Source organism: Crotalus tigris, unplaced genomic scaffold (genome assembly GCF_016545835.1).
Source record: "Crotalus tigris isolate CLP2741 ecotype Arizona unplaced genomic scaffold, ASM1654583v1 scf7180000019097.2288821080:1192077, whole genome shotgun sequence".
Classification (NCBI taxonomy): Eukaryota; Metazoa; Chordata; class Lepidosauria; order Squamata; family Viperidae; genus Crotalus; species Crotalus tigris.
Window position 1 is genome coordinate 770,856 of NW_024097373.1, and position 27,187 is coordinate 798,042.

The 27,187-nt window shown below is 38.6% G+C and overlaps 1 long non-coding RNA gene across 3 annotated transcripts; it reads right to left on the reverse strand.

Annotated features, from left to right (window-relative positions):
- Positions 1-1,537: 1,537 nt before the first annotated feature.
- Positions 1,538-26,784, reverse strand: LOC120315385. 3 transcript variants are annotated; one of them, XR_005558672.1, is made up of 4 exons: positions 26,549-26,784; positions 11,784-11,919; positions 2,777-2,872; positions 1,538-1,844 (listed from the first exon to the last, which is right to left on the reverse strand). It is a non-coding gene; the product is annotated as an uncharacterized LOC120315385 (long non-coding RNA). The 3 variants fall into 3 exon arrangements; XR_005558671.1 differs by having other exon boundaries at positions 26,323-26,784; XR_005558670.1 differs by having other exon boundaries at positions 26,130-26,781.
- Between the last annotated feature and the right edge of the window lie 403 nt (positions 26,785-27,187).

Here is a 27,187-nt window from a genome sequence, read left to right on the forward strand (position 1 = left end):
TATACTCTCTTGAATAGAGTCTAATTCTATTGGCTTTCAAAAGCCAATAGGAATTGTCCAGGCTGTCTCTGCCCTGCTGAGCCCGCCAAAAGTCCCATTCTGCAAATGATGCTGCACCAGTTGAGTAGTCCTTGACTTACGACCAGTTGAGTAGTCCTCGACTTACGACCGGTTGGGGGTCGCGGCATTAAAAAGGTTGAGAACCACTGTGTTAGTGGAAGTCTGAGGAGGCAACCTGGAAATCAAATGTGTTGGGCATTGCAGCTCCCACAAGCTGCCATTGGCCATACTGACTGGCCTTTGACTGGGCCAAACATCTGGAATGTGTGAAGTTGCCTACATTTAGGATAACCATTTCATGTTGGAATTATAAGTTAAATGGGTATCAAATTCTCAGCTTCTGTTAACCCAGGATAGGATACAGCATGTCTGAATATAAGTTATAATACTGTAGTAATTTTTTTAAAAGTTAGATGTACAGTACAAGCAAATTAATACAAATTATCCTGTATAAATCAATGTCAACAATATAACAATACTGTATAACCTGAAGTCCCAGGCAACTGCAACACCTTATTCTATGGATCTTCATGAATCTAGTTCTGGATGTTCTTGTGTTTTATGGATGACAAAGAGCATATATAACATAGCAAACGCAATCCTTCTTTCCTGCTCTTCTAACAACACAAAAAACAAACGAGTTCAGAAACAATAAGCATATCTTACCAATAAGGAATCTCCAGTGTATAATAGTATTGAAGTAAAAATCACAGTGAAGTTATGCTACAAAAATATCTAAAATTCATACACTAAATGCCTATCTGAAAAGTGATGTCCAATAATTTACAATAAAAGCAACTTAGCTTGAAGTCTCATAGTTGCCACCCAAGTGTCACTTTAGAGATTTCCATACCTTAGAGAAACAGGCTGCTTTAAGATATTCAGCTCCTATCACTACTAATTAAAACATTTTCCTCACCAATAGGTTAACTGTGGAAATAAAAGGCTGAAAATTAGAGTCATTTTCCTACAGGGCCATTTCTCAATCAAAATCTCACCTTGGTTTTTAGGACTTCCTGCACAAGGTGAATGACTGTTAAACTTATTTAAAGGCCACCTTAAAGATATGTCATTAATCAGAAGACATGTCATTAATCATGTCATTTAGAAGGCATAATGTGCATTGTTTCCTGGCTACTCTTCAGTTAGTAAACACTTGAACTGTACAGAAAGATATACTATCTGTGGGAATCATCTGGTTTGGCCATATTTGTACACAACCTCTTTTCTTTAAGATTTGTCTTCTGACTCTTGAGTATCTTACCACTTCCTCCATCCAAAGCTGCTCAGTGAACTATTCTCTTGATATTCAGTAGACAAGTTTTTGCTTTCAGTCTTTACAAACTGCTGTGCTTTTAAGTGCCACAAAAAGTAGCTGCACACTGAGGTAACTGGTCAAATTGACTGAATGAACCTGGTAAGGATTTTGTCTCCTAAACATTCAGAACCATGCTTTGAATGCTGCTCCCAAAAGAAATGAAGAAATGAATCATTTAATATGATGGAAAATATTATTAAGTACATAGGCAATATCATATTAATAGTTCAGTCTTTTCTGGCTTGAAAAAGTTGCACTTCTTTAATAGCAGAGACACAGAAGTTTTTAACAGAGACTTCCAGAGGGAAATGCAATAAGATGGTTCATACAGGATCAGCCCAACTCATTTCCGTTTTTTAAGCAGTTGCTTCTCATGGTCCAAAAGTGGCATTCCAAGATCCTGTGCAGATGATGTTGGAGTCTAATATGCAATGGAGACCAGGTTGAAGAAAGGTGGCTTAGGAACCTTTAAAAATTAAAGGACACTATGACAGACAAGCTGGACAGCTATATGCATTATAAATTCAGGATAATAGTATTTACCCGCTCCTGTAATGTTATAATTCTGCAAGATCATTGTTACCTTTGGGGCTTTGAAATATATTTTAGAATAACTTCTGCCCTCCAATCATTTTTTTTAATGAAGCAAAAGACAAGGAAGAGGAACAAGAGGCAAGTGTGAGTAAGCAGGGGCTAAAGGAAGGACAAAGATTGCAGAAGGAAAGGTTGACATTTACCCGTTTATGACACATCTTGTAAGTTCCTTAGTTTTATGCAAGTTTCACAGTACAATCTAAAGGGACAAGGAAAGGCCGTAGGTAGACATACATCATGTTAATATACAAAGCTGTCTTACACTGAGCCTGAGATATATGACAGTACTGAGCCCATCTAGTTTTGAATAACACAGTAGTTACTCTGCATTTCTACGCTGTTTTTCCACACATACTGTCGTCTCTGAAAATGTTATTCATTTGTTTTGTTATTGATCCTGATCCCCTCTTGTAGATTAATCTTTAGATTAAAGATAATTTAAATTATTGACTGCTACTCTAATTTTTCCTATTCTGTTCTTTGTTTTTAATTATCATAATTGTATGCTTTTAATATTCAAAACCACTCTGGGGGCTCTGTTGAAGACTAAAAGATGAAGTAACATAATATGTATACTAAATCATCTGTTGAACCACAAGAAACTTAAAACCAAAGAACTCTAGCATCCTATTTTCTCCAGTGGTCAACTAGATGCCTATATTAACTCTCCTATATGGATAGAATGGCTTCTTGCTAGAGAAAAAGATAAAACGTCTGTAACGTTTGAAGATGCTCATTTTTTCCAATAGATGCCAATGTAGGAAAAAAAATAGATAAACATTGAAAAAGACTGAAAGCAAATACCTGTATGCAAGTTCAATCCATGGTTTGGCTAGTAATGGACAACACTTCAAGGCCTTCTCAGCTGTCACTCTTTTACTCTCAAAGTGATACACAGTCCTTAAAAACAGAAGGCATTTTCCAATGAAGTAAGGGATAAAGCTCAACCTACCCATTTAGGTTTCCCAACAACAGGAATGTAGAGGCATGATGCTTTTGATCCAGAAATAAAATAGAAGAACACTTTCATGGCTATTAGCCAGTTGGTTTTCTCAAATTTTGCACATTCCCTTTGAAATCTCTCTTAGGAGCTGTGTCACTGCATCCCTATGGCACTAAATATCTTGGACTGTGTGGAAATAGACATTGTTAATACCAGCATTTCCCATCCAATGACCATGGTGATTGGGAATTCCAGGAGTTATAATCAAATATATCTTAATGGCACCAAGTGGGGAATGCTGTTCAAGCCAGGATATTTGTCCTACTGTTGTTTCTTTTAAGAATCCACTTTTTTTTCTCAAATGGAGACTCTTTAAAAGATACGAAATGTATAGCTACAGCCTAATGCCTCTTCAGTGAGCTCTCCTCCCCAGAATATAGGTAAGGGAAGCTCTACTGCTAGGGGGCATCCTGGTCTTTAGGGAGATGGCTCAGAACAATCTGTCCAAAGTGTCTTCTGATGAATGGGTATTTTGTGCTTAAACCTTCCCACAATGACATCTATTCTACCCAATCCAGATGTGCTACTACCCCCAAAAGACTGCTGATCCCTGGTTTCAGTCATGTTTACAACAAACGATAATGACCACAACTATACATACAGAAGGAGAGTGCAAAAGTTGGCTTGAAACTCAACATTAAGAAAACCAAAATCATGGCATCCGGCCCTCTCAATTCCTGGCAAATAGATGGGGAAGAAATGGAGGTAGTGACAGATTTTATTTTCCTGGGCTCCAAGATCACCTCAGATGGGGACTGCAGCCAAGAAATTAAAAGACGCTTGCTCCTGGGGAGGAAAGCTATGGCAAATCTAGACAGCATTCTAAAAAGCAGAGACATCACCCTGCCAACAAAAGTGCGTATAGTCCAGGCCATGGTTTTCCCAGTTGCAATGTATGGCTGTGAAAGTTGGACCATAAGAAAGGCTGAGCGCAAAAGAATTGAGGCCTTTGAACTATGGTGCTGGAGAAGACTCCTGCGAGTCCCTTGGACTGCAAGGCGTTCAAACCGGTCAGTCCTAGAAGAGATCAACCCCGACTGCTCTTTAGAAGGCCAGATCCTGAAGTTGAAACTCAAGTACTTTGGCCACCTAATGAGAAGGAAGGATTCACTGGAGAAGAGCCTAATGCTGGGAAAGATTGAGGGCAATAGAAGAAGGGGACGACAGAGAATGAGATGGCTGGATGGAGTCACTGAAGCAGTAGGTGTGAATTTAAATGGACTCCAGAAGACGGTAGAGGACAGGAAGACCTGGAGGAATGTTGTCCATGGGGTCGCGACGGGTCGGACACGACTTCGCAATTAACAACAACAACAACAATACATACACACATATTAACATTAAGCAAATGATGTATCATTATGCTACACTTGATGTGCAACTCCCACAATCTAGGCAGAAGCTCATTCATGAATAGACTCTAAGTGTCAGGGTCTCCGGAGCAGAGTTTTTCACAGCATTTGGAGTCTGTAACTAGAAATGTTGGGGGCTGAAGCCATATTGTCAGTAGATTACTGTAAAAGACAATTGCATCAGGGATTATTACACATTAGCTTTCTAAGAAATATGTTAATGGAAGAAAAGTGCACTTGTGCATTGTTAGCGGCATGGTGGAACTCTCTGAAAACAAACAAATAAAGACAGAACCATGGCTTAGACACCGAGCCATACAGGGACTTCCCCTGTCAATGGCATAACTCGGGAGATTCTAAGAAAAGGTGTCTTGCTTGACCATCACCTGACAGGACTTTGTCCAAGAGAGAAACTTGGTGTTGCATCACTCTCCTACTAATCGTGTTTCTCCTTCCTCTCTGCTGTAGCACGTCCAGCACTTAGAGTTCAGCAGCCACCAATTCTGTAGAAAAGTGAGCCCCTCTTTCTCCAGAAATTGAAGATTTTGTAATCAAAACAGGTTCCTCTCTCCAGTAGAAATGGAATGATCTCAGAGTGCACTTCAGTCACTCTGTCACATGTACAGCTAAGGCAACTTTATAGTCGTAAAGCTTTACAAGAAATTGTAAGCAAAAATGAGACTGATGAGCAGGGAGAGTGATGAACAAGCTCTGTGTCATTGCTTAAGCAATTACAAGCTCCTATTACCAGAACTAAAAATTCTGCTTTCAAACTCCATGCAACAATGAGAGTGTCTTTTACTTATTAATGCCTGCATTCATGTTACAAATAGCAAATGTAAAATAACAAGACTAACCAACATGCTCTGCATTTTATCAGGGCTATTTATATACAAGCTTCATTTCTCCAGAAATCAGAAACATAGTGATTACCTTCAGGCTTTCTCAGATTGCTAAAAACAAAACTCTTTTAATTTAATGAAGTTTCACTGCCAGATCAGAGAAACAGAACCAAACAGTGGCTGCAGCAACAAAGATCCCCAGAATGATGTAGGAAGGGATTCACCCTTTCCCTCCTGTTTTCCAGTAAAAGCTGTTATTGCTCAGTATCAGGGAACAAGTTTTGCCATGTGGGGCATTTGTGTGTGCTTGTGTGTATGTACCCTTGAGTTCATTTTTGACTCCTGGTAAATGTCTTCACTAATGCATGCAGTTTTCTTGGCAAGGTTTTTTGGAAATGGTTTGCCCTTGTCTCCTTTCTAGGGCTGAGAGAGAATGACTGGCTAAAAGTCACCCAGCGGGCTTGGTGCCTTTGAAGAAGTGGAATGACTGCAAAAATAAATGCAGAGAAGATCATCCCTCTCTTTTTCAAAGAAAAGCAATCAAGATACCCTGTTGCTAGTGAATCTAAGGAACAATTGTTACAGGAACAGCATTCTGGCTCCATTGTCTACTAGACTGCATGTCATTCAGACCTTTTAATCTATCCTGCCTAGCAAAGATTCTCTCATGTGTAGTATGCCCTGTGACCAATCTATGCCAAAGCTTTATAAACTCAAGAATCCTCTAGCAGGTAGCCAAGAATGGAAAATGACAATAAAGGTTAAGGTTTATCTTATCTATCTTATCTAACAATTGTTTTGTATGTCAGACAAATCACAACTTATACAAAAGCTGTGATTTGTCTGTCAAATATCCTATGAATCCTGGAAAGGGAGGATTCTCAGGATGTCTTCTAAAACCATGTAAACATCACACATCATTGGATGATCCCATTTAATTTCTGCTACAAATTGACAGGATTTTCATGTCATCTATTTGATTACATCTACCTATGCTATAAACTGAATGCTTTCAGACAGAACTAGCCATAAACAATAAAGTTATTTTGGACTATAAGAAGACCAGGGAATGTTTTGAGTTAATATCATCTGAATAGTGAGATTCCAGGTCTTTATTTTCATGAAGTCAGAATAAATAGGATAGTTTTCTGGGTCAGGAAGATTGTTTATGAATGATCAGATGACTGGATGTATACACATACTCAGTTGGTAATGGGCAGCTTCAAGGACTCTGGGCCTCCTTGTGGTAGTGGTTTTTTATTTGAACTTGGATTAAATATCTTTTCCAACAAAGAAAGCTATTCAACCAAAAATTGCTGTGCAAATGTCTCTGCATGGGAATTATACGGTACCTGGTGGGAATATACATCTTCTTTGCTTCCTCTGTGTCCTATTAGCATGTATGTATATAAATCAAATACTGGGGGGAAAAAGCATGTCCTCAAAACCTCTAAAGGAAGGAAAATCCATATACCACTGACTCTAGAATTTTCTATCAGATGGATGAAAGAGGAGATATAACAATATGATCATGGAATAGTGCTTGGTCATGGATTCATTTGGCCTAAAATTTATCCATTTAGCATTTCTAATCTCACAAATTCTTGGAAGGTTGTTTTAGGTTTACACAGTGATTGTTGCTTAGTCTTGCCCACCTTATAGGGCTGACAATATGGTTCTGCTGATGAATTGTAAAATGCAGATTGGCAACAATAGATCGCAGCACTTTATAGTAATGTTTCACAAGGATGATTTTCCTTGCATAAGGCCCTTAATCTGCTACATACTAATTGAGAAATAAATCACACAAGACCTCCTGGGATCAGATGCAGCTACTTTTAATATTCCTATTCAGTTATACTCCAAATAGCACAATTTCTTGAAAGCTGAGGGTGGAAGAATGCTTGATTCTATATCTGAGATGTTAAAACATTTTATCTTTTATCAACACACTCTATTAGCTTCTTCCAGGAGGATGAATTGTATCGATTAGTTCACATCACACTTGTGACTTGGCAGCAGTATTAGATACCAGCCCATAAAACATCATCTCCTCATGAATCTTTCATTACCAGTGTGGTCTGACAAGCCAGCAGTAATCATTCCATCCTTACTCTTGTGGATGATGTCACTGCAGAGGCTTCTCCTATTGGACCAGAATGCTCCATCTGCTTACAATACAGATCTTGAGAGCCTTATCAAATTTCCCTCAGGTACAAGAGCTTACAAAACAGTCATGTGCTACTTGTTTGGTGAGGACATTGCAGAAATAAACTGAAATCATTTCCAATTAAACAGATGACTTGCAGTACCAAGATGAAATACTGTCATCCTTGCTTACAGCATATTAACTCTTTTACGGAAAGGCTGGGCTCACATAAATAAGGGGGTTCTTAAAATTACACTTTCCAGTTAATTCCTTTATGAATCTGTTACTGATTCTGTATAATGAAGTAAAGGAACCTGGATAGCTGTATTGTAATGCAGCTGTATTGCTTTCCGATACATGCTTTTCAAGCAGTCATTTTATAGACCAGTGTTTCTCAACCTTGACAATTTTAAGGCATATGGACTTCAACGCCCAGAATTCCATAGCCAGCAATGCTGGCTGTGGAATTCTGGGAGTTGAAGTCCACATGCCTTAAAATTGTCAAGGTTGAGAAACACTGTTATAGACAGATGGATGGGCCTGCAGCTATTACTGAATTTTGAGCATTATTGCTCAATGATGATGATGTGGCTGCTGGGAATTGTAGTTCACAATATTGGGAGATCACAATATTGGGAGAACCACTGGTTCTCCATCCTTGATTAAAAACTGAATTTAACATGCAAGGGCTTTCTATGCTTGGTTTGATGAGTATACTGAGAAGGAAAGGGAAAGATAATCTTAATTTTCTGAGTTCAGGGTTCAGAAAACTGTAAGTCAACTAGTCAGATGCATTAATATCTCTTCAGTAATAGCAGTGGCATCAGCATTAACTTGATGATAGAAAATAGCTGATGAAGATTGTCCCTGCATGGTATTATTTTTCCAATGTGTGTGAACCAAGATATGTAGGACCAAGGTAGGTAAGAATAAGAAAATTTGTCTTATATTGCAGTAAAATTATTTCCTTATCCATTTTTATCACTTCTCCACTAAAACGTATGGCATCTTCTGGAATCACCCAACCACTTTGTTAAAATAACAATAACAAAGTCAGGCCTTACTGTATATCATCTGAATAATGGCTGGGTAAAGCTATGAAGACACTATAATTCTCTGAGGTGAAAGAAGGCCTTGTCTGGCAATTACTGCCCAGAATTTCTCGCAGTATTGCTTCCTATCCCTTGGTAATAGATCTTTTAACTTGAGATTCAAGAAAATGAAACTGGAACTTTGCACAGGTTCGCCTAGTGCACCAATTGCGGCCTTATTTGGACCGGGAGGCTTTACTCACAGTCACTCATGCCCTTGTCACCTCAAGACTGGATTACTGTAACGCGCTCTACATGGGGCTACCCTTGAAGAGCGTTCGGAGGCTGCAGTTGGTTCAGAACGCAGCTGCGAGAGAGACTGTGGGCGCGCCAAGGTACGCCCACGTGTCACCTATCCTCCGCGAGCTGCACTGGCTTCCTGTGGGTCTCCGGACGCAATTCAAGGTGTTGGTTATCACCTTTAAAGCCCTTCATGGCATAGGGCCAGGTTACTTACAGGACCGCATTCTGCCACATAGTTCCCAGAGACCGGTGAGGTCCCATAGAGTGGGCCTCCTTCGGGTCCCGTCGGCCAGACAGTGTCGGCTGGCGGGCCCTCAGGGAAGGGCCTTTTCTCTGGTGGCTCCGACCTGGTGGAATCAACTTCCCCCCGTGGTTCGAACAACTCCCACCCTGCCGGCCTTTAAGAAGGCTGTTAAAACCCTCCTGTTCCGGCAGGCCTGGGGCTGATGTCCCCGGGGGGCCGGGATATGATCGGACTCGCGGTATGACTGCTTTATTTTATTGTTTTATCATTGTTTTAACTTTGTACGCCGCCCTGAGTCCTTTGGGATTGGGCAGCATATAAACACTGAAAATAAATAAAAATAAATAAACTTTCAGAATGCAAAGCATCCCCTTTTAGAAAGGAGAAGTCCAACATGATGTGTAAGCATGTTGAATTCCTAGCTTTGGCGTTATTAGTGCTACTTCTGAAGAACACATTGGTCAGAAACCTAATTTTATTATACTTTTTTGTTTATACATTTATTACACAATCTTACAATTAGCAAATTTCCCTGGGCAATTCATCAAGCTAGTTATCATCCACTGATTCAAGATTGATTCTTAGTGACTAGAGGGACAAGTTCCTGCGGTTTACTGGCAAGATTTTCGGAAGTGGCTTGCCATTATTGTCTTCTTAGGGCTGAGAAAGAATGAGTGGCCCAAAGTCATCCAGTTGGCTACATGTACAAACAGAACTACACCTCAAGGCCTGCCAGTTTCTAGTCTGATGCATTAAACCACTACACCAAATTGGGTTGAGCCAACATTAAAAACCATAAATTACAATATGAATTAAAAGTAAAACAAGCATATGAAGCAAAACTGACAGGAAAAAAACAGAAAAAAAACTTGCAAGGGTCAATAAGCATAAAATCCTGAAATGCTGGAAAAATAAAAAGTCTTCCCTTGCCAACAACAACAACAATGAAAAAACTACTTATATATCAGTGGAACATCCTTGAAGAAATGTTTCACTTCTGGGGAAGGAAGAGTAAATTCAGCAGTGCCAAAAACAGCAGTGGAATGAACAGCTGGTGAATAAATTGCCTCTTTGATAAACCCAGCCCAGGAGAGGACTTGAGATTGCCCAGAAGCCATGCAATTATTTCTCATGAGGAATAAACAAGACAACATTTTGATTGGGAGCCACCAGAGTTTGTTATTAGATGGTCAGATATATAAAACTTTTAAGTAATAATATAATATAATATAATATAATATAATATAATAATATATTAAAAAGACAGCACTTTCTGGTTGGTTTAGAGCTTTAGGATATGAGGTAATAACTATCTTGCTCAAACTTTAGCCAGCACATTTGAAAGGACACTGGATTTGCATACTTCTTTTCTAATGTCTTTTGGAAATTGCTTGTTAATTCCTTTTTGGCTGTTAGGAACCTCTGGATCAATAGGTTTTACAGCACCAAATTACTTTCTTTCAATCCTTATCAAAAGATAAGGTAAGATTAAGAGCTTAACTTTTTTTTTTAATAAACAGCAAAAGGGTGATTAAAACTTTAATTTTTGAAAATTACAAATGCATTAAGGTCCCAGATAAATTTGAAAGACGATTTTGGAAATAATTATAAAAAATCCTTTCAATGGCAAAATAATTTGTTTTTAATTCTTAAAAATGTAATAAGAATTTAAAAATTGGACACTAGAGGGAGCTAGAAGAAATTAAAGATTACAATTAAAAGAGAAAATTCAAATTCAATTTATAAATGCAAAAAGAAGCCAAATTTTTCAATGCTGGACATATTGAAGGATATTTTGAACAATTGCCTCAAAAGTTAATTTTAAAAGTGTCTGCCTCTATAGATGGGCCATGTTTAAAAGAAGTTATGGAAGAGGAACTGGTTTTACCTGATAAGATTGAGACCTTGTAAGTGGATTTTAAAATGTCAGGCTAAAAGAATGACATGGAAAAAAATGTCACAATGGACATACCCCCCCAAAAAAACTTACTGATGTGTTAATAATTAAAAAGGATATGCAAATAAACCAAGAGAATGACCTGAATAATTTTTCTATATCAGATTTAGAAAAGAGGCTTGTTAAAGCTTTGAAGAATTTTAGGGAAAAGGACAAAGAAAAAATGAAAAGAAATTAAGTTCTAGGACATTATTTGGAAGGACTAAAGATTAAGATTGTTAAAAATAAACGCAAGGAATATAAAGTTGATTTATTTGAGCAAGATTAAATTAGAGATGCCATTAATTCTGTTAACTCTTAATGGATTTTGCTGACACCAAGACTGAAATAATGAGGTTTTATCAATTTGTTTAGAAATAAGAAATGGGATATGGGAAGAAAAGTCCACTGTATTTTAAGAGAAGGTGATAATTTACTAAAATTGTTTATATTTGTGATGGAAGGGGAAGCCATTTCTTTGTATATTTCTTGTTTTTATTATATTCTTATTTTTTCCTATTCCATTGTTTCTTTTTTGCAGTTTCTATTTTTCTTTTTATCTGTTTTTTAAAGCTTATATTAGTTTCTATTGTTTTAATTTTTATGTGTGTGCATGTGTGTATGTGTATATAAAAGAAATGTTTTTGTAAATGTGGTACCACCACTGAAAAATGTCATTTGTCTCTAGGTGGTCCACAGAAAAGTACTTTGGAAGATGATCTTAGGATCTGCATTGGAATAATAATAATGATGATAACGATAATAATAATACATAAATTATAGAATTAATTAAAATAAACATAACATCTAAAACAGTTTCTTAAGTTAAATGAAATTATTATTTATATGCCACCCGGCTGCTCTGGGTAGTTATTAAGACACCTTTTTAAATTATCTAACCCAAACCATTTAGAGTTTGAAAATGAAAAAATTACAGGCAGTGCTTTTTACCTATCCATGACAAAAAAGCAAAATTTCTGCCTCATACAGAATCCAAGTTCATGAAATTATGTTTTGATGCTCTTCAGCATTCGTTGTCATCATTTCATACTTGATGTCATGTGGCTAAATTCTTCCTTGTAGAGATCTACAACAGAAAGACATTGAAAAAGCTATCACTGAAACTTATTTCATTTTCATCATTTATTAATACACCAGCAACTCTGCATACAAGTATTATGAGATAGAAGAACTGGTTCTATTAGGAGGACAGAATAATGTGAAACCAATTTTCACTTTCCACATCTCTATCTCACAGACTAAACAAGCAAGATTTCACTTGCAGCAATATGCACAATAAAATGCAGCATGTTATGCCTGATGTGCCTTCTCTTCTTTCTATAGCAAATTCTTGGAAGGTGTTAAATCCTGTTTCTGGGCTGCTAGTGTATAAATGAGTCCTGAAGACAGGATCACATTACCAATCTACATTTCTGAAATATTTCTCTGTCTTGTCTGAAACATCAGATATTTTGCCATATATCTAGGTAGGAACAGCATCACAAGGTCATTAGGAAATAGAGGTGTTTCATAAGTAATCAGGCATACCTTGTGCTTATTAGTGAAATATCCTTGGTGTAAATTTTACTTTTCATGTGATGAAAGCACTGCACAGCATTCTAAGGAGAATGAGGTCAGCAACTTTTGCAGACATCACATCTTTTATCTTTGGGCGTGGGATTGATGTATGCAATGCACTCTAAGAAAATGTATGTGTACGCATAATTTTGTGCCTAAACTGCTTGTGCAAGAATTTCCTCCAATGGTACTGTAAAAAAAAAAAAAAAAAGACCCCAAAACAAAATGCAACAGCAGAATAACTTCAGCTTTTGAATCCAGTTCTGTGCAGCAGACTGATACCACTTAAAAGGTAGACTTCCCTAATACCCAGTGATTTCTAGTTAGAAACACAATCCCCAGTTGAGAATACTGGAATTTGTTCTCTTTGCACCTAATGCACAAATCAGAATATCAGAATCAGGATACCTTTTTCTAAATCTTCAGTGGACAACTTGCAGTTGGCCTAGGGTTTGATACAGCCCCAAAAGAACAAGAGTCAGAACTGAATAAGCTTTTTGGATGAGAAGCAAAATGTCTTCAAGGAAAAACAAAATTCTGTTGCCTTTTTAAAAAAAGCACCTTTGGGACAACCATGACCTGGATGATTGAGAATCTCCATAGACAGAGTCCCCAAAGAACCACTTCCTGAGTTTTCCCCAATCCTTGCACTCTGAACTCTGCTGCTCTCTCTGCCCTATTACTCCTCTTCTTGGCTTCTACCCATTCATCTCATTTCTCTTTCCCAATGCTGTCTTGCACAGAAGAGCATTGGTTCTCCTTTCTCTTTGCCTGCTTTTTAAATCTTTGTTAGAATTTGTACTGTCACCACACTAAAGGGTTCACCTTTCACCTTATTTACTTTTTGTTTGTTTGCTGTCTTTTTAAAATATGTTTTTATCTTGTCTTTATTATATTTATAAATAACACAAGGCAGCCAATACATGCAATACTTTCACTTCTTATTTTCCCCACAACACCCCTGTGAGGTGAGTTGAGCTAAAAGTGACTGACTGGCATAGTCACCCAGTCAGCTTTTTTGGCTAAGGCAGGACTAGAACTCATGGTTCCTGGTTTCTAGGCTAGTGCCTTATTCACTAGACAAAACTGGCCCTCAACTGGCTCTTATTTTCTTAGTGCTGAGAAACAGCCAGATAAAATCATTAGCCTAGCTTTCTGAGCCATTTCATTCCCATCACAACCATTCTTGTCCCATCAAACAAGATGGTGTTTGAGTGAAAGACCACCCTTTCAATCAGGAAACAACCATAATTAGAACATAAAACATTTTCTTTGCAGATAGTTGGCTATGGACTACATCCTCTATGGTCCCTTCCATCTCTATGATTTTATTATTCATTTTCCTCAAATAGTTGTGATCAACTTTGAACCATTTATCCCTATTTGCAAGAGGGAGAGAACAATGATTATGATGCTGGAATTGATCCTAACTGTGTTTTCTTCAGTACTATAATGGGGACATTTATAATTAGAATAATTAGCCCAGCTAGTAGCAGCAGTTACCCAACCTTGGCTAGTCTTGAACATTAAGCAAGGTAAGGCCTGCTAGTATTTGGAATTAGGATTAGCTAGGAAGGTCAAGTGTATAGTGTAAATTAAGAGGTGAAAATGCAGGAATAATTTACTTTCCTACATGTGGATATAGCCATGTAAGTGACCAAAAGTCATGTTCACTTGGAAAAATAGAAAAAAAACACTTATTCAAACCAAGCTACTTTTATTGCTAGAGAATTTTTGACCTGTTATTTGTAAACTGTCTATTGCTCCTGCATTTTTAACCAATGGATCTTGGTGCTTGGGCCTGATAAGATTTGAAATCTAACAAATCCTGTTACCCTAACTGTGTGGCTCTTATGACTCTTGGCTGGAGATGATGGCAGTGGTAAATCAACATAACTGAAGGATGCAAAGTTAGGGAAGACTATATTAGGAAAGACAGAATACTTATGACTGGGAGTAGTAGAGTAATTATTACTAGTACTATTTTTATTTGGAATAAGTTTCTGTCTAAGCATAATACAAGTAAACAATAAAATTATTACACAGGATAGACCAAAATCAACAATATAACAAAATAACATTTGAAATTCAGTGCACTTGCATGACCCATGCACAAATTGGAGAAATTAGGTTAAGCTATAGCAAACCTGATTGGAAGAGAATTTGCTTACAATAGAAATTACAAAAGAGGTCATATCTTTGGAGATTGATTAGTCCAAGTGGGACTGGCACCCTTCAACTAAAAATGGTATATTGAAATTAGCCAAAAGTTATCTAAGGTGCCTGGGTCAAGAAATGTTTTTTTTAAAGAGGGTATACAAATGATTTTTCAAGTCTTTAGCTACCATTGCATGAAACATAGCATCTAGTTTAAGATTGGGAATGAGCAATTTTGTTCTCAAACTGCTTAGCAAACTGCTCACAAGAGTATGATCTCCCAGGATGCAAGAGCCCAAAAGACTGACTCACTCTTTAGTACAGTTTACTGTACAACTGGCTTTCCAAGGAAGCAGTAATATGAAGAAATGGTTAGAAAGAAGTGCACTATCAGGGTAGAGATGTGAATTTGGGCCTTCACCTGTGTTGGTTCATCTCTGATCATTTTCACTCCTTGTTTCCCTCCAGCATTTATCCAGGTTTACTTGTAGGCACTTCATCTCCCAAAGCTTCTCAGTAACGCAAGTAACCATCATGGACAAATACATTTGGAAAGACTGCTTGAGAGCAACTCTATTGTGCATCCCAGCTACCCAGGGTTCAACCAGGCTTCTAACAGATATTAAAATACTGAGATCACACATAATCCTGGGGTATGGTATGGTACGGTATGATTTAATATATTGTGTAAACTCGGCTCTGAGTTTGTAAGCTCAGGTAAATATGACATATTTAACAGCCACTGTTAAGTATAATGGTTTATAATAATGAGTGAACCAGGCCATAACAAAATTAATTTACCAGAGCCTTTTCTAATACTAGTTAACAAAAGGAACTGTTGAAGAGGCAAGTTAGTGATCAATTTAAGAAGTATCTTCTTAGATTCTAGCTTCTCTAGAACAATACATAGAAGACCACGTGGCTCAGGTAATCTTCCCTATGTTCTCTAATCAAGCTGCAGACAAAATTATTCTAGGGGAAAATTTGGGGAAAACACCTTCTGTAGCAATTACCAATAACTCCTCAAGCAACTTCTTCACAGTTTGCAAATCACAGTTCTAAGGAATTTGCTTCATATTTACTTAGCTTACGTACTTACAAAGAGACAAAGCAGAGAAAAAGGCAAAAACATTCACATGTGCCTTTTTACCATAAATAAAATGTTTTAGCTAACTATTTTTAGTAAGTCCTTATAAATAATCCAATTTGGATGTTCATAAGTTCTTTATTATAGCTTTGATTACTGATCACAGTATTAAAAGGAAACAACACAGAAATAATTGAGTGCCATTTTTGGACAAATGCTGAGTCATTGCTCTTTTTCACTATGTCACATAGAGTTCTTTGTGTTTCTCTAACTACAAAAAGCAGGAACTTGAGTAGTCAACAGTCATGCTCAACAGGCAGGCAATTAGATGATCTAAGCATCTCTCTTATCATATGGGTCACATGGATTTGTGGTCATGATTTGAGGGAAAGTTCTAAGTGTAGAAAACATTGTTTCTACCATCATTAAGATGCTGGAAGCTTTTTGGAGTGTTTTTTTTTAAAGTTGGTTGGAAATAAGAGTAATGATGGCAAAAATGAATAATTGTGTTTTTTGTCAGTTTAACTGAAGCAACACAGTTAATACAATATTAAATTAACTTCAGTTTTAAGACATCTTTGTAATAGTTCTATAATTATTACAAGAGGGAAATTCACAAAAATAAAGTTTGCTGCTCTGCTCCCTTCTTGCTGCCATCAGTAGCTCCTAAAAGTCTCTACAGAGGATTACTCATCTAATCCATAGTGTTTTCTCCCACCTCAGCTGCATCTTCGCCAAAGAAGCCATGTATTTATTTATGAAATTTATTTGCCTATTTTGTATTCATTGACTCTGAGCAACGTATAGCATGTAATACCAAAATGACACTGAGCTAGTGGCTCTGCATGGTTGGAAGCCAATGCAAGATACAAGCATTTAAAGTGTTATATTATCTCAACCTGTTTGATATATACATGTAATGTCTTCTGCATTAGGCTGCCTTTGAAAAGCATCCAGAATTTTCACTTGATGTAAAATGAAGCAGTGCGACCAATTATGTTCAGCAGACAATGCACCTCTGCTCCACAGGCTACATTAGTTGCCAGTCTGCTTCCAGATTCAATCCAAGGTTCTAGTAATAATCTATAATAGGGCGGGGTTATTTGAGGGACTCTGTTTTGCCAGGTTACATCTACTTGGCAAGAGGGTAGGCATAGAGATCTGGCAGAAAGGGCTTGTTATAGATCTCGTTGATTAAGAAATGTCATCTGATAGGTAAGAGGAAGGTCTTTTCTGCCATAGTGCCCACCTAAACATCATCAACTACTTTATTGATTATTAGGTAACATTACCTTGCTTTAATTGTCATCTTTCACTGTATAATTACTCCTTCTTCTTAATAGGCTACATTCTCTTTCAGCTAGTGCAAACTCCATTCTGTATTCTCAAAATGATAGGGTTCCTTACTATTATCCTTTTCTTACTGACAGGTTTGAAGGAAACAGATCTTTCCAATCTAAGCTCTAGTAAAGCTAGTAGTCAAGGAAAAAATCTTGTCAGTCATGTAAGTGTATATGCCAATCACTTTTGACATTTATACTGGTAATAGCATTAAGAAGTCTATTGACTCTCTGTGCATACACCTATAATTCTGAAAAAAGACAAGGAAAAAGTTTTTCTTTATTCAGAGTAAACATAGGTACAGTTTTTCATATGTAAAAAAGCTTATTCACTCACATCAGCTTTCTTTATTACCATTATTATAAAAAACTATAACTGAAGTTTTAAAAGCAGCTGATTTTCTTCTGCAGTACAGGGGAACAAGTAGTAAGTAAAATTTGTTATAGATGTAGTATGATACCACTGAGCAATTTCTAGTGCTTTTAGCTTCCTTCATTGAGGAATTCTAGAGAAAATGGCTGACTCATAGACTGGTGTCAAATTCTGATTGTGATACTACATTCTTCTCCATAAGGTTTACAGGGTGTTCCTGCTTTGAGCTTCATCTCCAGCAGGCTGAGAGATTTTGCAACCTTGATGAAAATAATTTTAGCTTAAATTTACTACTACAAGATTCTGAAAAATTGTTAAGCCATCTATTCCATAATTCATTTAATGTTACAATTTGGCTATGTTCTCTCTCTTGCCCTCATATATGACATCAGTCTGTATTTCATAATAAAATACATGCCTGAAAAATTATGAAGACATCCAAAATTGACCCTCCTCTCCAAGTTCCAATTATCTTCCATTGTTATGTCGGATATAAACTCTAATATGATACAGTTGCTGGGAATTGATCATTTGTGACCATGCAGACTCTCCTAATGTCCCATATTACTCTTTCTAATATTACACTACCAGCTTCCTTTCAGCAATGATTCTTGGGCTGAAATGCATCTTTTCCTACCTATGGAGCTAAGGTAGTTTCTGTACACTCACAGATTATTTGGAGTGGAAAAGAACTCATTTGCAAGTTCTAAATTAATATTCAACTTTAACTTCTGATAGCTGAGCATGTAGAAATCCAGCCTCCAGATTTTGGAAATTAAGAAATGAGTAGGTCACGTGAAAAGACCCAGAGACTGCTTTTGCTCAGTTCCGTTTTTGCTATCAAATTGAGAAATAAAACTAAATTTAGAAAAATCACGGGTACTCCAACTGTTTATTCTATTTATATAACCAGGAACAGGAAAAGCACAATTATATTAAAAAGAAGTTGTCCAGTCTTAGAAATGTAGAAAAAAGCTTATTCCATGGTGATATAAAGAAATAGTAGTTACAGTCACACAACATGCTAAGCTATGATATGATTGATTTAAAATATTGATTTGATATGATATGATTGATTTAAAATATTGATTTATTTCAGCAATTTATACAGCTACCCATGTCAAAGCAATGACTCTGTAGAGTGTACAAAGATTAAAACACCCCCAGCAGTGAAAACAATGATTGATTGAATGAATACAAATGGTTACGCTAGCACAATATTCCAAACCATAAACCATGGTGGATATGTCTCTCTCTCTCTCTGTGTGTGTATAATAAAATTGTGAGTCTATATACTGTCTGTGTGTGTATAATAAAATTGTGAGACTACCGTATATGCCGGCATACAAGGCGACCCGGCGTATAAGACGAACCCCATCTTTGTCGCCGAGCCGCATTCCTAGAACGTCGTCTTATACGCCGGAAACTACCAGTATTTCCGGTGCATAAGACGACCCGGCGTATAAGACGACCCCCGTCTTTGGCACCGATTTTAGCGTTTGCGGAAGTCGCCTTATACGCCGGCATATACGGTATATACTTCTCTTCACATGTATACATGGCAAAGGAATTAACTCAAAGAACTAGTGAATTGACTGTTAATATGACAAATTGAGAGAATTAGAGGTTTAGAATGTGGAAAAAAGCATTTCGGTTATTTCAAGAGTAAATTTTGGAAAAAAAAATGAATAGGAGAGAAAAAGTAAAACAAACTAGAGTGATAATAGAATGGCTGCAAAAGAAAAAAAAATCCTGCATGTAGACCAGTTAAAATTCGAGAGGAATAAGTAGTCAATAGACATAAATATAGTGTGGAAGATACAATAATATTAATGGATTGAACTTTTGAAAAGGATGAGAAAGGATGCTTTGTATAATAGCAAAATCAAGAACTATATGAAAAAAATGAGGATGAAATAAAGTATAATGGATAGAAAAAGACAGAGTAGCAATTAGTGTGGTTAGAAAGTTGAAGGAATAAATAACTGGAAGTAAAAACAATGTAGTGATTTTGATAAAAATTAAATAAATGTTTGGAAGTGGGTAAAGAGGTCTACATTAGGAGTTTCCATCAGTGAATGGAATTAAAAATAAAAGTAATGAAATTAATTGAGACAATTCTAAAGTAAAAAGGAATATTTTAGAGCAGACATGTCAAACACAAGGCTTGGAGGCCGGATGTGGCCCACAATGTGGTTTCATGTGGCCCACGAAGCCATCCTGGAAACAGTGAGGGAATGGCCCCCACTGCCTTGGCCCTGGCCCAGACCGGCCGGAAGGGAGGGAGCCAATGTACAATTTTGTGGTGGCCATCTATGCTGAAACACATTCAGTCTTAGCTCCACAAGGCCGTCTGGAAACAGCGAGGAACCAGCCCCTGCCGTATCGGCTCCGCCCCCTGGGTGCATGCTGGGGAGGTGTCATCTTTTGTGAGGAATGAAGAAATGCACCATTGCTTGGAAGTGGCCAGCAAATGGCCCTCACCTACTTCACATATCTGGCTTGATGGGCTCTGGGGGAGGGGTTTCTACAGGCAGCGGGGCACTCTCCTCACGCCGCCAAGAGCTGAGCTGGGTGGTGCAAATCTGCTGAGAAGTGCAATCTACCCCCCAGCCTGCCCAGTTTCAGCAGGCAGCAAGGTGCAAAGCTGACGAGCTTCGCACCGTCCGGCTCAACCTCTCAGCACTGTGAGGACAGCGCCCCACTGCCTGCCGAGACTGAGCAGGCTGGGGGCTAGGTGGCGTTGTGCTTCTTTTTGGATTTGCGCTGCCTGGCTCAGCCTCTCGGCACTATGAGGACAGCGCCTTGCTGCCTGATGAAATCGGGCAGGCTGGAGGCTGGGCGGTATTGCGCAGGTAACGTTGACTCTCATGCTGCTCATGGCATCCTCTCCCCCAGAGCCCACCAAGCCAGATATGTGAAGTAGGTGAGGGCGATGTGCTGGCCACTTCTAGGTGATGGTGCATTTCTTCATTCCTCACGAAGGGTGAAACCTCCCCAGCTGCATTTCTTGCCTGTTTTTCTCTCTCCCTCATCTCAAATATTTTCCCACCACTCTGTACTTAGGAAGGAATGAAGGAAAGAAGGAAAGGAGAGGGAGGGTCTGAGGGAAGTCTTGCCTTAATCCTGCCCTGCTGCCCTTTCACCATCCCCTTGCCCCCTCCTCCTGGCCTATCCTGGGGGTCTCCCATCCTATTGGTAAGGAAGCTTTGGATACAAAGCCGAGTCTCCTCCCATGGAGAGGGAATAGGCCTCCCTCTGACTTTGCCCTTGTATCCATCATGAGCAACCTGACTAAGGAGAGCAAGCACAGCAGCAGCAGCCTTGAGGAGGAGGTAAGTGCAGCTGGGTGCCCCCTTGGCGAAGTGGGGTTGGGCTTGGTGCCATGGGTGCTCGAGGGCCAGGCTGGACATTTGACCTCTGCTGCCCAGGGCTCCGGGCAGCCCACACCACCATCCAGCCCCCCCCATGGCCTGAGAGGAACATTGGCTCCTCCAGTGGACCATGCCTTGGCACTTGCCCTCGTCCCACCCCCTTCTGCCAGAGACCCTCAGGTCTGTCCCACTCCTGCCCAGGCCCCCACAGGCACCATTGACGCGAACGATGTAGAGCTGGCCACGCCCACCCAGTAGGCCACACCTACTCCATCCATGCCCACCCAGTAGGCCACACCCACCCTGGCCACACACTCCCGCCCCCCCAAGGGCAACCACAATGCTGATACGGCCCTCAATGAAATTGAGTTTGACACCCCTGTTTTAGAGAATTTTATCAATACAATGATACTTTAAGTTGAACTCAATTGAAGTAGCATTTGAGTTGAAACAAATGCTAAAAAATTAAAGTTATGTAAGAAATTGCTATGAATGTTAAAAAATAGGCAGGCTGCAGATGTAGATAATGGTTAGAGAAATATTAAAATATGGAGGGATTGCTTACTGAGTGGTTATGTGACTTTTTTAACATGTATAGTTGGGACTACATCTGTGCTTGATGATTGGAAGCATGCCATAATTATTTATCTACAAAAAGAAAAACATAGCAAAAGTGAGGGTGGTGGGAATACAATTTATAAAAAATACCTCCAAAATATTTGGCAAAATTCTAATCAAAAGAATATGAGAAATGTCAATAAGAAACATTTGAGATGTTCACTGCAGTTTTTCTCAGGCAAAGGATGTGCCTCAAAAAGATTTTATTCTTCAGAAAGTCATGGAGATATGTATGATTGCAAGAAAAGAAAGTTTATTGTGTGCTTAATAGTTTAAATTTATGAAAAATAAATAGGCTTGATGCTGTCTAACCCAATTTTTCTATCTTATCAAGTAGTAGGTTGTGGTCTACTTTATTAAATGCCTTACTGAAGTCCAAGTAAATTATATCCACAGCATTCTTCTGGTCCTTGGGGCACCCCACTACATACTTCCTCCATGTAGATGCAGTTCCATTGAGGACCACATGCTGAGTATGGCCGGTCAGCCAGCTACGAATCCATCTGGTGGTGATGTTGTCTAACCCACATTTTTCTATCTTATCAAGTAGTAGGTTGTGGTCTACTTTATCAAATGCCTTACTGAAGTCCAAGTAAATTATATCCACAACATTCCTCTGGTCCACTAATTTTGTCACTTGGTCAAAGACTGCAATAAGATTTGTCTGGCATGATCTGTTCTTGACAAACCCATGTTGGCTTTTGGTAATTACTTTGTTTGCCTCTAGGTGTTTGCTGATTCATTGCTTGATTTTCTTTTCCAAGATCTTCCCAGGTATTGAGGTCAGGCTGATAGATCAGTAGTTTCCTGGATCCATTTTTTTCCTTTTTTGAAGATGGGAACTACATCAGCTCTTTTCCAGTCCTCTGGTAGTTCCCCAGTGCTCCAGGATCTTTGAAAGATATAGTTCAGTAGTTCTGAGATCACATCTGCCAGTTCCTTCAGAATCTTGGGGTGTAGTCCATCTGGTCCTGGTGATTTAAATTCATCTAGGCTGGACAGGTGCTCACTTACCATTTTCTTGCCTATCTTAACGTGTTTCTAATCTGTTACAGTACTGTTTTTGATAGGTTGGACTGTTTTTTCCCTTTGTGTAAATACGGATGCAAAAAAAGAGTTAAATAGTTGTGCTTTCTTCCTGTTGCTTGTCAGCTTCTTGCCAGTTTCTCCCACTAGTGGACCAATCATTTCCTTAACTTTTTTCTTGTTTTTTACATGTTGAAAGAAGCTTTTTTTCTTATTTTTGACTTTTGTTGCAAGCCTTACTTCATTTTCAGCATTAGCTTTCCTCACTTTATCTTTGCAGGCTTGGGCTATTTGTTGATATTCTGCCTTAATTATGTTCCCCTCTTTCCACTTTTTGTCTTTCAATTTATCAGAGAGTTCTTTATGCAGCCATGCTGGTTTCTTTTGAGAGATGTTATTTTTCTTTTTCGTTGGTATTGTGCTAGACTGGGCTTTTATAATCTCACTTTTCAAAATTTCCCAAGCTTTTTCAGTTGTTTTACCTTTGAGGATTCTCATCCATTGAATCCTTCCCAAGCTCTCTCTAAGTTTATTGAAATTAGCTCTCTTAAAGTCAAAGACTCTGGTTTGACTGTGTTCTATTGCTTGTGCTTACATAATGCTGAATTCCAATATTGCATAGTCACTCCCCCGCAAGGTTCCTGTGGTTTCAACATCTTCTATCATAAACTGATACAAAGGTAAGACTAAGACAACTGTGGTTGAATGGCGCTAATGAACATGAACTTTAAAAGAAGGGAAGCTTTAAAAACCAAAAGCTAATGTTTTAACAGCTATATGGACATGTGAAAACAAAAACAATTTGAAAAAACAGAACAGTATGAAGAAACATTTTGAATGACAACAGCATAAAGTAATTTTCCTTTTATACTTGTGTAGGCTTTTACAGCTGATGTCAAACAAGCAGTGATGAATTTTCATGCTAAATAACCATGGTCTAGTTTTCTGGTGTCCTGATGTTTCACTGACAGTTGTAGCATCTTCAGAGGCAGAATGAGCTACTTTGTAGTGTACTTCTAGGCCCTTCTATTTGAACTTGGCAAACTGCCCTCAGATTGGATACTGTCACAGGAGTCCAAGAAAACTGATTCTAGGTCAGGAAAAAGTTGTAAAAGTTGTAAAATTGGGCACAACTCACCTAACAGTCAGCAACAGAAATTCCAGTCTCAATTGTGTGATTGTAAGTCAAAGACAACCTGTAACTAAGACATACAGTATACTGAAAGTCAACACACATGAGTCATTATCTATATAAAAGTTCCATCATCCTCCCAGAAGTGAAGCATTATGAAAACTCCGAGTGACTGTTCCAGATGCATCTATGACACTACAAGATTATCAGATGACTTCAGACACCTTGATAATGCTCTATAAGCTAATGCTAGTAAGTTCAGGTGAGCAGTAAATCTAACAGCAATAAATACACTGTACATCCTATTTTCCAAATAGGAAAAGCTTTTCTCTCCTATATTGAGAAAGTTATACATCATATTGGAAAATTATTACAGAAATAAGGCAGATATAACTTAAAAGCATTCTACAAGCCAACAAAGATTTAACATATCATCTGATCACTCAAGAATGGCAGATCATCAGGGGTTTACCACATCCCCTGCAGTTTTGTAGAAGTATGTACTGGAACCACAAAACTATTAAGCACCACTACACTGGGATATTATCAAGATCCATAAACATTCCAATAGCTTCAATAAGAAGGAGGAGAGTTTGGAAATCAATTAAACATGGATCCTAGCCTTGTGCCACATCAAGACTAAACAGCCCTCAGCTAATCACAAGGCAAAGAATGAGTAGTAATTTGGCTCAAAAACTGGCTAAGGAGGAACAGGTTCTCTTGAATTGCTCCAAAATAGATCTGTCATAAGTCTAGATTGATTGATTACATGCCACCAAGTTATTGTCAATTTTTAGCACCAGCACAGATAGACTTTCTCCATATGAACCTGTCCCTCTTTTGATCCTTCAGCATTTCCAACAGCGCACTCATCGCTATTGTACCTGTATCTATCCATCTTCCTAGTGGTCATCCTCTTTTCTTTCCTTCCCAGCATTAGAGCTTTTCCAGAGAGCTAGGTCTCTGCATAATGGGTCTAAAGTAGGATAAGTAGAATCTGGTCATTTGTGCCCAGTAAGACTTCTGGGTCGATCCATTTGTTTGGGTTTTTTTTAATCAGTCCATGGTATTCCCAGAAGTCTTCTCCAACAGCAAAATTCAAAAGTTATTTATGTAAATACTCCATTTATATAAAGAACCAATCAGTAGCCTCATTCAAGGAGAGGCAAATCAGGAACCATTTTCTGGGGAAGTTCTTCAGAGTAGAACACATCAGAAATCTATATAGATGAGAAACCAGCTTTTTTGAAATCCCGTTATATGGGCCAACCAGAGCATCTTGCCAGATATAAATACAAGAACCCAGTCAATTGCCAGTGAAGTACACTGCAAAGCAGCTCACTCTGCCCTGAAAATGCCACCAGGACATCCAAAACCATGGCTATTCAGCCTGAAAGTTCATTATTGATTAATTTTCCTTTTCTACTTATTCTATGCTGTTATTATTTTTGGGCTAGTATTTATTACTCCTTTTCATAATTCCAACAACATACCGGTACTTTCCCTTTGGAACTGAACCACCTTTTCATAATATAAACACAAGCTTTCCCTTTGAGATTGAACAAAAGGGAATCAGATGATGCTTGTGACTGAACTATCACCAATTAAAAGTATCAATTCATACTAAAATCTATTCATAAAATTAAAGGTTATAATTTACAACCATCGCCTTGATAAAAAAATTGCAGTAGCCAAATTCATTGTATAACCTCACACTAAGGTAAACAGTAGCTTCATTTCACAAGGCTTCTAGAAATTTAAATAGTTTGTTAGATTGCCAGGTAATTCCATTGCACCATGACCCTTCACAGTAGCTTCATTACTTCAGAACTGTTACAAAATAAAACTGCAGCACTCAAGGATTACTACACCCAGAATTGTAGAAGACCTTTGAATACATCCTCCTCTCTTAACCACTCCATCTATGATCAGCAGGAGGGCAAAAACTTTTACAGGTAGACCTCAACTTATAACCACAGTTGTGCCCAAAATTTCTGTTGTTAAATGAGTATTAAGTGAGTTTTGCTCCATTTTACAATCTTTCTTGCCACAATTGTTAAGTGAATCACTGCAGTTAATAAATTAATAACTTGGTTGTTAAGTGAACCTGGCTTCCCCATTGACTTTGCTTGTCAAAAGTTTGCAAAAGGTGATCACATGATCTCGGGACACAGCAATGATCATAACCATTCACCATATGAACCAGTTGCCAAGGATCTGAATCTTGACCACATGATCATGGGGATGCTGGAAAGGTCGTAACTGTGAAAAATGGTCATAAGTCACTTTTTTCAGTGCCACTGTAACTTTCAATGGTCACTAAATGAACTGTTGTAAGTCGAGGACTACCTGTATTCAAACATTATAATTTACACTGAAAAGGAAACAACTGTAAGTCTCTGCACGGATCCTTGGGTATGATATATCATGGGACCCTAGAACACTGTTTCTCAAACTTGGCAACTTTAAGAGGTGTGGACTGCAAACTCCCAGAATCCCCCACTCAGTTCTGCTCAGTTGCCAAGTTTGAGAAACATGACCCACAACTACCCTTAGGTGAGCAGCCTATGCTAGAAAACGGCACAGTGTTGTTAAGTCATCTCTGTCCCAACCTGTCGTTCAGAGCACCAAAAATCCAGACCACCACTTATACACTCCGCCGATTCGGGATCCATTTTCTGCCACCTAACGGTTATCCGGATTCTTGCACCGTACATTTGATGGCTCCACGCTCAAAAGACATCCCAAGGGGGGCAGCCAGACCAACCGTAGGGCGAGGCCGAAACCCGGTCGCTGCCCGCCTACCGTTTGCCTGACGTCATTCTTCAGCCTTTTCGGAGGCTATAAATAGTCAAGAGATAATGCGCCTTTGGAGTAAGCTTCCGCGGTCACTGATGAGTCATTCCTCAAGAAGGAGAAACGGATCGTGGCCCCGCCCCTTATGAATCATCACTTTGCAGCGATCTGCTCGCTGTGAACCGAAGATGGAAAAAGCTGATAAGGAGTGAAAGAGATGTGTTACTTTCCTTACTGCCTGCATTGAAGCCGCTCGGCCCGACCGACCTTCTCAAATGCTCTTGTTCCACGACGTTATCCTTTGTTTCACGTCGGTAGCCTGCTCGCCATCCAGGCTGAAAGGGACGATATCATCGACTTCCCGGTTTGCCGGTGACGTGTCTATGGGGCCGGAGGAAGCCTGGGATGTTGATTGGAGTAGCCGAAGTCTTAAAAGAGGCAGCAGATGAGACCCCCAGTGGAAAAAGACATGAACGTTGGAACTTCTTAATAGATGGTGGCTGCAAAGTTTTTAAAATTTTAAATAAATGGCAGCTAAGCAAAAAATCTCGATCCAAAAACATTTCACAAACCCTGAGATACCCTATTTGTTTACCCAAATGCTTGTATTCTTTGCAGTCGGAAAAGAAGAAAAACACTTGTAATTGTTTACAAACCATTGTTACTCCCATTGATCAGTTATTGGTGAAAGTACCTTCTAAGAGATACAATGATACAAGCAGGACTTCTGTTGTATAGTTAGTCCTATAGTCCTTCTCTATCTATACTGGCCTTAACACTTCTAGGGTAGGTGATCTGGCCATGAAAAAAGTCTACACCTGTTTACTTATACAAGCAAGTCCTATTTCCTTCAGTTAGACTTCTAGATAGCAAG